This window comes from Canis lupus, chromosome 33 (genome assembly GCF_048164855.1).
Source record: "Canis lupus baileyi chromosome 33, mCanLup2.hap1, whole genome shotgun sequence".
NCBI lineage: Eukaryota > Metazoa > Chordata > Mammalia > Carnivora > Canidae > Canis > Canis lupus.
The window spans coordinates 3,667,505-3,679,671 of NC_132870.1; the positions used below are offsets into that span (position 1 = coordinate 3,667,505).

Below are 12,167 nucleotides of genomic sequence, written 5' to 3' on the forward strand. Positions count from 1 at the left end.
ATGTAGAAAGGTAAATTGGGGTTATTAAAGGACATTAAAGATTTGTGAATAAAACAGAGAAACAGATACTAAAATTAGGGAAGCCATACTTTAAGTAAGCTATAATAGCAGTTCATGTGGGATTTGATAAGGGCCACAAAGGTAATCACTGGCAGTAGAAGTGAGATTGGAAGGGATGAAGTCCAACAACATTGCAAAAATGCTGTTTTAGTACAGTGGTTAAGCATGTGAATTCCAGAGTTAGACATAGTTTGTACTCTGTCTCTGCCATTTATTAGCTTTGTCACCTTAATTGAATTAATAAACTGGTCTATGTATCGGTATCCTCAATGAAATTACCTTGGCATCCAATTACAAGTGTCTTTTGAGTTCATAAGAAATAATCCTTATAGAATAGCTGGCACAGAGTAAGCATTCAGTAAATGTTAACTGACATTATTATTATTATTATGGATGGGTTTTAAGGAAGGTGGCTGAAGAATGTGATCAGAATATCCTCTTCCCAACTTTTTTTGAAGAATTTCTTTCTGCTTTCCTCTTTGCCTTGTTAGAATCTGCCCATCTCAGTCGCATTTCCACTATGAAGAATCCCTTGAATGGTCCTGTGCGCAGTGATCTTTCCTGTGAGTTCCTAAAATATAATATGCCCCCACTAAGCTATTAAGTATTTTGCTCCCTTCCTTATTTCAATTAATTTACAAATTCTGTAATATTTCTTGTATTACTCTGTATTCTCCACTGTACGGGCATCAGCTTGCACATTTGCCCATGATAAAAATGTATTGATTGTTTAATATTGCTAAATATGTCAATTCTTATTTACCAGAACTCAGGGAAACTGTAACACAGGTTAACCTTAGAAAGTAATTTCATTTTGGCTCAAAACTTGGTTCCAGAGCCCACTTCTCGATCATCTCCCTAGAGTCTTTAAAAGGACAATGAATTAAGTTAAAACTATTCCTGCACCGAGTGGTGATAAAGCCTGGGCACCAGTGGAAAAGCAGATGAGCTCTAACCTGGGGCTGAGCAGGTACCAGGGCTCCAGCTGGCTAAGGAACAAAGCAGGAAGCAGTTGATTCTAGGGACCATTCTACAATCACCCACGATGAACATCTGAATTCAATTCTAACTTTTTAGGATAAAGATACTCTTTTCAATAGTAGCTAATATTTATTTCACAACTTACTGTATTCTAAAAGAGGCTTACAATTAATTTGTCTGGAATGGGAGGCAGTCGTAAGGAATCTCTATTTTTTTTTAAAGATTTTATTTATTTATCCACGACAGAGAGAGAGAGAGAGAGAGAGAGAGAGAGGCAGAGACACAGGCAGAGGGAGAAGCAGGTCCATGCAGGGAGCCCAACGTGGGACTCGATCCTGAGTCTCCAGGATCACGCCCTGGGCCGAAGGCCAACATAAATATTTTTTGAAAGCCTGCAAGCTAATCCCTAATTTAAAAGGAAACAATGAAAGAAGTAAATTTACAAGTTAGTTTCTAACTTGGCTCCTTAGTTTCTCTTTCTTCAGTCTCATTGTTAGTGTATAGAGATGCCACTGATTTCTGGGCATTGATTTTGTATCCTGCCACGCTACCAAATTGCTGTATGAGTTCTAGAAATCTTGGGGTGGAGTCTTTTGGGTTTTCTATGTACAGTATCATGTCATCTGCAAAGAGGAGAGTTTGACTTCTTCTTTGCCAATTTGAATGCCTTTTATTTATTTCTTTTTGTTGCCTGATTGCTGAGGCTAGGACGTCCAGTACTATGTTGAATAGCGGTGGTGAGAGTGGACATCCTTGCCATGTTCCCGATCTTAGGGGAAAGGTTCCCAGTGTTTCCCATTGAGAATGATATTCGCTGTGGGCTTTTTGTAGATGGCTTTTAAGATGCTGAGGAATGTTCCCTCTATCCCTACACTCTGAAGAGTTTGATCAGGAATGGATGTTGTATTTTGTCAAATGCTTTCTCTGCATCTATTGAGAGGACCATATGGTTCTTGTTTTATTTCTCTTGTTGATATGATCAGTCACATTGATTGCTTTATGGGTGTTGAACCAGCCTTGCATCCTGGGATAAATCCCACTTGGTCATGGTGAATAATCTTCTTAATGTACTGTTGGATCCTATTGGATGGTATCTTGGTGAGAATTTTTGCATCCATGTTCATCAGGGACATTGGTCTATAATTCTCCTTTATGGTGGGGTCTTTGTGTCTGGTTTTGGAATTAAGGTGATGCTGGCCTCATAGAATGAGTTTGGAAGTACTCCATCCCTTTCTGTCTTTCGGAACAGCTTTAGTAGAATAGGTATGGTTTCTTCTTTAAACATTTGATGGAATTCCCCTGATAAGCCATCTGGCCCTGGACTTTTGTGTCTTGGGAGGTTTTGGATGACTGCTTCAATTTCCTCCCTAGTTATTGGCCTGTTCAGGTTTTCTATTTCTTCCTGTTCCAGTTTTGGTAGTTTGTGATTTTTCAGAAATGCGTCCATTTCTTCTAGATTGCCTAATTTATTGGCATATCGCTGCTCATAATAAGTTTTGAAAATCGTTTGTATTTCCTTAGTATTGGTTGTGATCTCTCCTTTTTCATTTGTGATTTCATTAATTAGAGTCTTTTCTCTTTTGTTTTTAATAAGGCTGGCAAATGGTTTATCTATCTTATTAATTCTTTCAAAGAATCAACTCCTGGTTTTGTTGTTCTGTTCCACAGTTCTTCTGGTCTCTATTTCATTGAGTTCTGCTGGAATCTTTATTAACTCTCTTCTTCTGCTAGATGTAGGATCTATTTGCTGTTTTTTCTCCAGCTCCTTTAGGTGTAAGGTTAGCTTTTGTATTTGAGTTATTTCCAGTTTTTTGATGGATGCTTGTATTGCAAGTCCTCTCAGGACTGCTTTTGCTGTATTCCAAAGATTTTGAATGGTTGTATCTTCATTCTTATTAGTTTCCATGAATCTTTTTAATTCTTCTCTAATTTCCTGGTTGACCCTTTCATCTTTTAGCAGGATGCTCTTTAACCTCCACATGTTTGAATTTCTTCCAAACTTCTTCTTGTGATTTAGTTCTAGTTTCAAAGCATTATGGTCTGAAAATATGCAGGGGATAATCCCAATCTTTTGGTATTGGTTAATACCTGATTTGTGACCCAGTATGTGGTCTATTCTGGAGAAAGTTTCATGTGCACTTGAGAAGAATGTGTATTCAGTTGCATTTGGATGTAAAGTTCTGTAAATATCTGTGAAATCCACTGGTCCAGTGTATCATTTAAAGCTCTTGTTTCTTTGGAGATGTTGTGCTTAGAAAATCTGTCAATTACAGAAAGCGCTTTGTTCATGTCTCCCAGTATAAGTGTATTATTATCTACGTATGTCTTAACTTTGGTTATTAATTGATTGATATAACTTGGCAGCTCCCACATTAGGGGCATAAATATCCATGATTGTTAGGTCCTCTTGTTGGATAGATTCTTTTATTTTTTTTATTTTTATTTTTTTGATAGATCCTTTGGTATGATATAGTGTCCCTCTTCATCTCTTACTACAGTCTTTGGGATAAACTTTGATTTATCTGATATGAGGATGGCTACCCCTGCTTTCTTTGTGGACCATTTGAATGGTAAATGGTTCTCCAACCTTTTATTTTCAGGCTGTAGGTGTCCTTAGGTCGAAATGAGTCTCTTGTAGACAGCAAATAGATGGGTCCTACTTTTTTATCCCGTCTGAAACCCTGCACCTTTTGATGGGATCGTTAAGTGCATTCATGTTCAGAGTTACTATTGAAAGGTATGAATTTAGTCATCATAATACCTACTCAGTCCCTGTTTTTGTGGATTGTTTCCTTGGACTTCCTCTTTCTTTTACAGAGTCACCCTTAATATGTATTTGTCTTTCTTTGTCTGACTTACTTCACTTAGGAAATGCCCTCAAAGCCCATTATGTTTTTGCTTATATCAGGAAATCCTGTTTATTTTTGATGTTCACATAATTCATATAAAGACATTTTTATTTTTGTTTAATGTATACAGATATGTTGTTTTTATATTTTAGCAAGATTTTTTTGAAATGAGCTACTGAATAGAAATATTTCATTTGGATAGCCAATATAGTAAAATCAAATTGTATCTCACGTACACATTTTGAAGAAATTGTATACTTTTAACTACTTTTAGTGTCCTCCTTTATTCTCAGAAATATCCTGGTTTGGGGTTTTTATGTGGTCATACTCCCTAGAAATTTTGTGTGTGAGGAACTTGAACTCAACACAATACCCAAACCTAGGGAGTGACAAAGGAAAGTGGGCTTCAGGCAAATCAAATGATTCTGGAACCTATTCTGAGCCTTTCACTGTAATAGAATGAGTACTATACCTGCTTGGGTGCAAATTAAAAGCACTCTATCAATAAAAAGGTTTAATATTGAGAGCCCAGGCCTCATGTGGCAAGAAACGGACATAGTGTAGAAGCAGGAATACAGGGCCTACTTTTCTTTCTCCCTCCACTAGCTCCCATCCCCCATATGCTGCACCAAGAAATGGCCCTCATTGGCAGTGGTATCTTATCTCTCTGTCATGGAAGGAGTGGCCTCTCCTTGTGGGCTGAATTCTTTCTTTCTCCGAACATTCTTTGGTCTTTTATGTAGAGAATACTACCGGGACTGACTCATGCCTTCTCTGGATGACATTTGACATGTGACCAGATAGGTTAGCACTACCAGCTGTGGTGTTTATCTTCAAATAGAAATCCCCTTCCCCAACATGCATAAAGTAGAGTGGTGAAATGAAATGATGCTTAATAACTGGGAAAAAATGCTTTACATGAATCTTAAAGATTCAATAAGAAATCTTGGAAAACAAAGCCATTACTATCAAACTGCTCTTTAAAAATTGTTCATATTTCCCAAAGTAGAACATTACCACTGCTATACTCACATGGCTATTAATTCATCTTGAGTGTTCTGAGATCTAGATTTAGTAGAGTTTGTACCTAAAATATTTTGAAAATCGCTCATATGCCCCAGAAAAGCCCGCATGGATCAAGTGAACAGGGCCTTCTTCTTAAGGTGTGCATTTGAGTATGATGCCAAGTATTTGTTTCATGTGAGTGATGTCATGGTCCCTAACGGCTTTATTTCACATCCTGCTGTCATTAATAGGAAGCATTTACTTATTCATTATAAGGACCCTTAAAGGGACAGAATGTTTGGGGAAGAAAAAAAAAAGTCATTTTTTAGTAATAGACCTCAAACTAGGCTCCTTTTGCTTATTTTGTAAAATAATCTGAAATAGTATAACTCTATAATCCTTGAAAAGCTATTTTTCATTATTCTCCCCCCTAGTAGTTTATAAATATTTCTTCTTTATACCCAATCTGAAATCAATTAGCAGGTATGTTCACTTCTTCACAAGTTAACTCACTTGTAAAAACAGATGTTTCTATGGGGATCGTGTTTTCATGCTTTCTTGGTGCAGCTCTGGCAAGGCCCTTTCCAGCTAGTTATATGTGACACTTTAATCTTAACAGAGATGATGTGACTGAATATTCACAAACCAAAGTTTAAGCAATTAAGGGAACATTGATTTCCATAAGTAAACACTGAAAATCTGGATATTGTGGCTCAGTTAAGTGTCTGCCTTTGGCTCAGGTCATCAGGATATCCTGTATATTTTTGATGTTCACATAATTCAATATGATCCCAGGGTCATGATCCCAGGGTTCTGGAATCGAGCCCCTCACTCCCTGCTCATTGGGGGAGTTTGCTCTCCCCTCCCTCTGTCCCCTCCCCTTCTCCCCTCCCCCTGCTCATGCTCTCTCTCCCTCTCTCTATCTCAAATAAATAAATAAAATCTTCAAAAAAAAAAGAAAGAAAGAAAGAAAAGAAAAGAAAACTTGGATATTTATACCAAGTGTCAGAATTTTGTCTGAGCAAGGTAGAAATGACTTAAATTTAAGCCTATCTTCACTTCCTTATTTGCCTTTAAAAGAGAAAGAGAACTGTACTAGCTGCTAGGGCTGCCATAACAAAGTACCACAGACTGTAGCTTAAACAACACAAATTTATTTTCTCACAATTCTGGAGGCTGGAGAAGATCACAGCAGCACTGGTTTGTTCTAAAGCTTCTTGGCTTGTGGTTGGCCATCTACTCCCTGTGTCTTCACATTGTCTTACTTCTGTGTACCCATGTTCTAATCTTCTTATAAGGATTAGGGCTTAGTCATCTTGATTAGAGCCAACTCTCATTTTAGCTTAATTACCTCCTTAAAGACCCTATGCCTAAATAGAGTCACTTTCTAAGATACTGTAGGTTAGAACATCAAAATACAATTTTGGGGGGGACATAATTCAGTTCATAACAGGAACCATGCCTATTACTTTTATTTTTCAATGACAGTACTTTAAAAATGACATTGTTTCTCCTTCTTGCACTGTAAAAGTAATGGGATATGTTCAAGACCACAGGACATCTACATAGGTAAGTATAAATCTTGTTGGCATTTTAATTTTCTCACTGGAAATCTTGTTTCCATGTGCAAGTACTGAAGGTTCTGGGAGATTTTTTTCATTATTGCTCTCCTTATGAAAGCAGCTGTTCAATGAACACGGCATATTTTGTTACCTCATCAAGAAGCAGAGGAAGATTATGTTGTGATCAGGTTTTGTATGGCTATAGTCAATGCTTTTCTGATTGTCTGAGCCCCAGTGATTGATTTAATAGGTCTACTCCAGGGCAGTTACTCATCCCTGATATTTGTCCAACTCAAAGCTCCATGTTATTTATGTAAACGATGCTTTATATGCCTTCCATGAAGATAAATCCAAGTTGACAGAACTGTTTAAGAGATGAGTGTGCCAACCAATTGGGATTATGATCACAGAATTTATCTATATCAACTTTCATATTACTTCACTGGCAAATTGGGAGCTTTGGAGGATAAGAGGATAAGATATGATTGGTAGAATCTATTTTCTACTCTGAAGGTAGTATTTTGACATTTCAGAGGACTGTGCATCTAGGAAGACTTCTGAACACAAACAAAGAAAAACAGGCTTGGGAACAGATTATTTGTCTTTGAAAAATGAAAACACCTCTAAACCATGGGGAAAATAAACCAAAGTCATTTAGACATACATACCCAGCATTTGGAAAATGTTCTTATATGTAATGAGTTATGCATTTTTAGCTTTGGCCAGGGATTTTTTTTCTCTTACATGGTAGAATATGAGCCTTATGTATTCTCTATACATGTGGTTGTTAGAAGATCAAAAGGTTAACATATGATTTCTGCTTTGAAGATGATGGAGTGAGGCCTATGAATTGTACCCTTTTATAAGAAATCATCCAAAAGCCCAGAAAGAATGAAGAAAAATTAATGCACACTTGGTCTCTGATAGGACTGAGAGATACATGAAATCTCAAAACAATAACAACAAAGTAGGAAAAAGTTAACAGCCAAAATCAATAAAAGGCCAACTGGAACAGATGAACATGTAAAATGAGGACTTGCATAGTGACAGAGCTCAACAAGCTCAGCATAATCTCTCAAATAAGTATGTTCCACTGAAATATAAAATAATAGCTATCTTATTTGTAACAATGGGAATAGGGAATAACTCTGGATGCCTGGAAGTCAGGGTTGATTGAGGAGTCACATGAATAATCCATGACTGCAGAAAGTAACTCTGGTTGTAGGAACGAGGAGGAGGACACTTTATATTGTTAACAGTGCTGCAGTTTGTTAGCAGGGAAGATGTAAAAGCTAAAATAGCTTACACAGGCAACTCTGTCACAAGCAGAACTGCTGGTAGCCTACAACACAGCTTTAACCATTCTTCCACCAAAACCTTCCTCAGAGGGCTAATAGGAAGGGTGCTTTGAAAGGAGACTGATAATGATAACAGGAACCACAACAGACTCCAAACAAAGCTGTTAAGAAGAGGAAGAGGAGGTAAAGAAACAGGAAAAACAAATAACAGGTGAAGAACACTTACCAAAAAAAATATACCATGGAGGAGGTAAAAATTATACCCACATAGGTCATCAAGAATTAGTAAAACAAAACAAAACAGCTTAATGAGGAAATCATAACTGATAAATAAAAGGACATAGTAGAGATATAAGAGCTCAGAAAAAATGCTCCTCCAGATATACTCCATACCTTTTCCACCCTCCTCTGTATCCCAGGAAGCTGGGATACCTCGGAACTAATTCAAAAGGTTCGCTTTTCTAGCTTCTTGTTGGGCTTGGGCAGCTAAGAGTATTAGCAGAAGAAGAGAGGGAAAGAAGAGAGTAGGTAAAGGTACTTATTCCTTTGGCTCTCCCCATGGGACCATGCTAGCTGGCTCCCCTGACTAAGTAAGGAGCTCCTTTAAGATGGCACTCTCTGGGTTCCAGTTACTACTCCTTCTCTTTGTGCCTTTGAGCTATCGTAGTTACAGTGGCCCAAGTGGGTTACTGCACTAACCCTAGAGGCTTTCCTACATTCTGCCTTCACCTTCAGAATAATCTCTAGTAATTGTCTTCAATTTGACTGTGCCATCTCTTTTATGCAAAAATTCTAACTGATAAGATGATGAAACTGGCAAAGCTGATCAATGAAGTAGAAGGAGAAAAAAATTAAATACTATAGAAATGAGCCAGATTGGAAGCAGCACAAAGGAAAATTGTGTCTTTTGAACAGAAGCTTAATTAAGGGTAGGAATTAGAAAAGATGCAAAATGAAATTAAGATAGTTTGAAAAGGCAAGAGCGAAAATAATGGATATGGAAGATAGACAAATCAGTAATGGACGAAGAGAACCAAAATAATGTAACCAAACAAATATTTAAAGATATAATTCAATATAACTTACCAAAAATAAAACACTTGAATCTACAGATGGGTTGCATATGGCATATCTAAAGAGAAAAAATAACACAGAATGATCAAAACAAAAACTCATCCTAGTAAAATTTCATAGTTTCAATATATACTTATATATAATCTGCATCCAGATAGAAAGATCAAGACACGCAGGGAAAAAAAAATGTAGGATAGCCTCAGATTTCTCTCTGTCAATACTCAAAACTAACTGTGGAACAATCAATGCCAATTAAGTCCCTGGAAAAAGACTGATTAGAATGTAAATGTTAAAAACCTGGACAAATAGAAATTACATACCCAACAAAAGTTGAGATGAGGGAGACAGCAGTAAGAGGTGGAATAAATATGCTGACCTCTTTTTCTCACAATGGATAGAGATATTATTAATAGGGATATAAGGATATCTGGATATAAAGGTGGGCTGATTTTGATACTAAGAGGAAACAGATGGCATATTCAAAAAGGGTGATTGAAGAGAGTTTAATGAAGGTCTGTTTATAAAGGCCTGAGAAGAACAAAAGAGATCAATAAGGGAAGACATTAATTACCATTCCTGAGTCTGAAGGAGAAAACCATTACTGGAATGTGAAGAAAAAAGTAGTAATGGGGGCAGCCTGGGTGGCTCAGCGGTTAGAGCACCTGCCTTCGGCCCAGGGCATGGTCCTGGGGTCCCAAGATCGAGTCCCACATCAGGCTTCCGGTATGGAGCCTGCTTCTCCCTCTGCCTGTGTCTCTGCCTCTCTCTCTCTCTCTCTCTCTCTCTCTCTCTCCCTCTCTGTGTGTCTTTCGTGAACAAATAAATAAAATTTTTAAAAAAGTAGTAATGGGACAATGTCTGCTAGACAAGAACTGTAGCCATAGATAGAGGAAATCAATCAAATTTAAAAATTGTGGATAAGGAAGGGGTGCTGAGGACTAAGGTAACTTGTTCAATTTTCTCTTTCTACTTGGTTTCATTGACTCATCCTAACTAGAAACTAGAAAGGGCAAGAGAATTCATAGAGGTCAGCCTTCTATGAAATAGAGCAGGGCATCATAGCCACACCCAAACATACACTTATTCTATGATCTCTTTTCCCTCTACGACCCTCAGCTGGATGAGTGCTTTATCTGGTAAGATGACCCAAACCTTTTTGACTATAGGATCTGAGTTATTAAGTTACTATAGTTTTGGCTAGTACTTTTAAACAAGGGAATACTAAGATGTGTCTTAGTGAAACTCCTGGATTCCAGACATAGTCTTTTCTGTGCAAGTATATGACAACAACACAAGTTTCTTTCTAGGAAATGGCATCAATTATCCTGATGGTTTACTAGTTCAGAAGCATGAGGAACCAAAAATGGCCAGAGGCAGTCACAGGTTCCAATTTAATAGATTGATAAAAGTATTCCTCTTTAGAATACTAGGACCACTAAACCCACTGAGCCAAGATTATAGAGTTGCGAAACAAAAATTAGGTAGGTTATTAGTTATAGTATGAGAAGAACTACTATCAACTTTATCCCTAGCTCTCAAGCCAATATATCCTGACTCTTGGAGACATAACACTATACACTGGTGCCTAGTTTAAGGTGTATGCTGCTTCTTACAGAAAGTTTCCCAAACTCTCAAGGTTGAATGCCACTGAACTTTTCAGTTCAGTTTTTTTTATTTTAGCCATTTCTAGAAGATGGGACATGGTAAAACCAGTGATTCCATGGGCATGAGCCCATTGCTACATTTCCTTTGCTAATAGAATAGGTTTCTTGCCCAGGGTTCCTTGCTTGTGTAGCATTACAGGGCAATGATAAAGGTTTCTTAAAGTTCACAAATAATGGTATTGGAGAAGTGTTGGTAGACTAAGAGGGAAATCCATATCCAGAATATGTTTATTTTTATATAAAGGCAAATTGCTATATCCTCCATGAGAGAAGGGATCCAATGTGATGAACTTGTAACCATGTTGGGCATTCAGCAATGGTGGTAGTCAGATCAGCCTCATTGAGAGGAAAAATCATGTTGAGCCCATACATAGCTTCCATCCTTGACTATATGGATACTCTGTATAAGAAACCATTGAGCAAGTATTGGAGGTACTGGAGAAATAGGCTTTACAATACATAGTTTAGATATGTTTGCAAGCAATATATGGACAAAATTTTTTATGGGTGTGAATTCAATCTGAGCATACAATTATATTTACTGTCCTATTTTACATATTTGGATTTTTTTTCCTAGAGGGAATTCAAGTTGTTACCCTTATTTATATTAAATTTTGGTTTATTCTTGTCTTCCTATCTAATGATCTGATAGTAATGAAGCTACACACAGATCCATAATCCCTAAGACTACAATCTGGCCTATTCCTTTCTGCTATCAGGGCATTAGAATATGTCAACTAGCTAGGCTTAGTTCTAGGCATTAGACTGTATTCTTCCTCACCATTCAACTCCTTATAAATTTCTTACCTGAACCATCAAATTTTTCAGCCTTTTATTTTTTAAAATGATTTTTAAAATTTATTTATTTGAGAGAGAATGAATGCATGAGTGGGGAGAAGTGGCAGAGGGAGAGGGAGAGAGAGAAATCCAAGCTGATTCCACGCTGAGTCCAAGCCCAACTCAGGGCTCGATTTCACAACCTTGAGATCATGACCTGAGCTGAATTCAAGAGTCAAGACACTCAACCAACTGAGCCACCCCTGTGCCCCTTTTTCAGCTTTTTATTAAGAGACACTACAATTTCCTGATTTCCCTGGGACCTTTTCATTTCCTATCATCCATGGGATGCCTGTCTAATACCTGCCTCCAGACCTGAGGTTGATGATAATCATGTCCTTTGAGTTTCTGCTTTATTTTGCCCCACAAAGACATTTGTCTTACTCTTGATCCTGGCTAAGTTGTTTTGGTTATTGTTCCTTGTATTTTATACATCTTTGCTGTATATATGGAAGAAGAGTAAGCCAATGAATGAACCCACTTTTAATTCTGAATGCATCTACTATCTACTATTTAGTAGTTAAGGAATAAAGAGAAACATCTGGATATCTAAATATATGTACTGATTGAACCTAAGAGCTACTTTACTCTGTTTATATTCATTGGGTATTGCATGTCCTCAATCCCTTGTGTTTAATTACTAATAAGAAATTATTATTAACAATAATAATATTCCATTCATCTATTCTGGCAAATTTTACACTGTATCATATGTAAGACTTTTTGGTCCTTGTTATATGGGGAGGGATGAATTAATGTAATGACTTTAAATAGGGAAATAAGTAATACTCTGGATTTTTATTTAAAAACCCATCTATAGGGACTCTTGGGTGGCTC

The 12,167-nt window shown here is 37.2% G+C and overlaps 1 long non-coding RNA gene across 1 annotated transcript in view; it reads left to right on the top strand.

Annotated features, from left to right (window-relative positions):
* Window positions 1-550: 550 nt before the first annotated feature.
* Window positions 551-12,167, top strand: part of LOC140624037 (uncharacterized) — a 51,281-nt gene continuing 39,664 nt past the window's right edge. Inside the window, exon 1 of the long non-coding RNA XR_012023583.1 lies at window positions 551-623. This is a non-coding gene — a long non-coding RNA (uncharacterized lncRNA). The remainder of the gene's footprint in view (window positions 624-12,167) is intronic.